Genomic DNA, 3,559 nt, shown 5'->3' with positions numbered 1-3,559 from the left:
CTCAAATGATCATGGAGATGCTTGGTCCCATTTTTTGTTTCTCCTCCAAGCTTCTTGGAACAATGGATACACTTGGCCTTCCATTTTCCCCCTACTTTCATTCTCATAAACTGCTTCCAAACAGCGGATGTAAGCTTCCTTCTCTTTTGGCCAATAGCCTCGGCCTCAACTTCTTCTCCTCCCTCATCGTCATCAGATATTTCTACAGCCACGTTAGCAGTTTGCTCTTTACCTGTTGCAGGTTCTTGAATATCCTCTTGCGGTAGTGATGGCGATACAGCTAATATAGCTAAAGCTTGTGCCTCTTGGCTTCTGTTGGCAGTTCCACTAGGTTTGCACATTATTACAAAAATAATATTAGCACATCGTGAATCAATACAACAGTAATGAGCTAGAATATCTAGGAAATTAACTTTATGGACTTTTAAAACTGAACATGTAATGAAAGGCCAGCGATAGAAGTATTTAGTATACTCCAATTTAGTTCCCAGGTTGTGTTATATGAGTGCAAATTAGATTGCGACATACTTCAGATTTGTGCCTCCAAAAGTTCCAAAAGTCTGACCATACTATCAATAATAAATCTGTACACGACCTTTTGCTTGACTAAAATTGATATGTACTACGGTCCTTCTTCACTTTTAGCATCTAACAAAAGAACTGAACATTGTATCACTGCTATACAGAATAAGGACAGTTTACTTTAAAAACGTGAACAGTAAAACTGACGACCGAGGTTTCCCTTCAGTTAGCATGTTAAAGAGAATGAACAAAGTACAGTGTGTAGATAGATCTGTATATAAATTAAATTGTTGGGCAAATTAACCTACAGTACACTTTAATCTAAACTGAATTTATGAGTTGACAACTGGGTAGATCTGGGCATCATCGATTCACAAAATGACATATCCACATGTTGTGGATCAGTGATTCACACAAATACGTATTTATACATGCATCTAATCTATTAAGTTATCAATTTGGCATGAGAAATTAGACACTCACGCATTGTTCTTCTTCTTGTTGGACCGGATGGCAGTGGAACCTACAGCTGCAGTAGCAAATTTGGTCGATGTAGTTGAAGCACGCAGTGGTGGGCGTCCACCTGGGATTCGTCCAGGGGAAAGGCCGCTCCCTGGATGCCGGAGGCGGAAGACCGAGCGCTCGCCGACCTGAGTACCGGCCAGCCTCCCTGGATGTTGGTCGCTGAAGACCGCTTCCTCGGTGGTATCTGCTCCGGCATGGCTCCCTGCGTGCTGAACGCCCAACAACAAGCCCTCAGCAGTCCCTTCTCCGGCCAGGGGCAACTGGTTGTCGGGAGTGAAAGAGTCCATCTCGGCGCGCGTCCTCGTGATGGGAAATAAACAACAACGGTGGCAGGTGGAGAATAACGGTGGTGGTGGTAGAGGTCAAAACGAGGGTTTGACCAACGAATGGTTTCTATAGACAAAATTTTGGCAACAAATCGCATGATTAGGTAAGCAAGCATTAGTGATGGGCGTAAATGCGTGCTTAGCTGAAATTAAGCAGGACAAGCTAAATTTGTGGGATATTACGGATACATGCGGGGTTCCACGGGGTTCAGGTATGGGGACTGCTGGAACACCCCCCCCCCGCTCTCCCCATCGGGGAGCATATCATGCCGTTAATACCTCCATGGGGATAAATTAGATACCACACCCGGTCCCTAATAGAGAAAAACCCTGTCGGATTTCAGGTAAACGGTCCCGTTGCCATCCCTACACGCATGTACGTGGTTTTCGTTCGCCGACTTTTATTCTATCGCCACGACAGTAGTGGCGATAGAATGAAAGTCGGCGAACAAAACCACGTACATGCGTGTTAACTGGCAAAAAAAGGCATGCATCGATCAGATCCCTGCATGCACGAGGCTCCATGCCATGGTGCGCTCGCGATCAACTCTGCCTCCCGAGGTGTGACCCGCGCATTCCCCTCCGCAAACATCGCCTACTAACGCAACGCACCCAAACGCACCGCCTCTAACCGCTCGTAAAAGAGATCGATCTCGCTGCCGACTCTGCTCCCGACTAGGCCATCCAAGTCGTCGGTCCCTGCCTCCTCTGTCGGCCGCTCCGGTGACGGGAGGGGGTGGGGACCCGAGAGTGACTGCTCCGGCCGGTAGTTTGGGTTGGGCAAGTGTTTTCTTGGGGCGCTGTTCTATGGAGGAGACTGCGCCGCGTCGGAATAATTTTCCTCTGCTCTTTCTCCATCCCGACGTCGCTTCAACCGGTGGCGTCGGGGTGCAGGTGGCCTGATCTTCTCGCCGGTCTTTGGATCTGGTGAGATTCGTGTCTGGCGGCTGGCGTTCGTCACTCTCGTGGGTGACGGTTGCGTTGGCAGCTGCAGTTATGTGTGGTGTCTTGCAGTTGGGTGTGAGGATGACGGCAGACGGCGGCGTTCGTCTTCTTCGACTGAGTTTGGGGAAGATGGCGGCGTTGGGATCTGGTGACCACGGGGAAGATCCTCGGCCGACATGCCATAAAGTATCGGGCTCGTCCTCTGTGACGAACCGGTTCATCGTCTCAAAAAGCATATTTGAATGTGATAGTGCTCTCCCAGATCTAGGTGCGGCGGTTGTTCGTCTCTTTTTTCGGCGTTACCATGGTGACAGTGGAGGAAGATGGACGATGTTTCGGCGAGGCACGGATTTTTTATGGGTGAACTTGTAGTTTTACTTCTTGTAACTTTTCTTGTGCAAAGTTGCTTGACACAAATATTTATCTTGTGTGGTAACCATACGTGTAATCTCAGATTGTGTAATGAAAAGTATATGGTTAATAAATAAAAACTCTGCCTCCCGATGGAAACTGAACACGCTGCCAATTTAACAGGCCTAGCCCATCGTGGAAAAGCTTAAGCCAACTAACGCTTCGTCCGTTTCGTTTCGGCAATTCCTATGGCCAGTCCTATACACCGACCAGGTCGGTGCCGATGCGGGTTGCCGCACACCCCTGGTCGGGTATTGGGCCTGGCCCATTTAACTTTTTCGCTTTTGTTTTCTCTTTTTTTTTTCCTTTTTTCTTTTTCCGTTTTCTGTTTTATTTTCTTTTTCTTTCTGTTTATTTTTTCTTTTGTTCAAATTAGAAAAGTTTATATTCGAAAAATGTTAAATTTGAGAATTACGAAAATTCGAACACTGTTCAAATATGAAAACTGTTTAAATTCAAAATTTGTTCAAATATGAAAATCGTTCATATTCGAAATTTGTTCAAATCTGAATTTTGTTCAAATTTGAAAATTGTTCTAATATGAAAATCGTTCAAATTCGAAAATTGTTCAAATATAAATTTTGTTCAAATTTAGAAATGTTCAAATTCGGAAATTGTTCATAGAAAAAAATACATTTTTTGTTCAAATTAAAAAATGTTCTAATCTGGAAATGTTCAGATTTTTTAAAAAGTGATTTATTTTTAATTTGATTTTTTAATTTTTTTTACAAATGTTCAGATTTTTAAAAAAGATTCTTTTAAAAAAGAAAACAAACAACAGAAAAAAAGAAACGAAAAAGAAAAAACCAGCTTACCTGATGTTGGGCTGC

Source organism: Lolium rigidum, chromosome 5, assembly GCF_022539505.1.
Source record: "Lolium rigidum isolate FL_2022 chromosome 5, APGP_CSIRO_Lrig_0.1, whole genome shotgun sequence".
In the NCBI taxonomy this organism is placed as follows: domain Eukaryota; kingdom Viridiplantae; phylum Streptophyta; class Magnoliopsida; order Poales; family Poaceae; genus Lolium; species Lolium rigidum.
Note: the sequence above shows the minus strand (reverse complement) of the source record.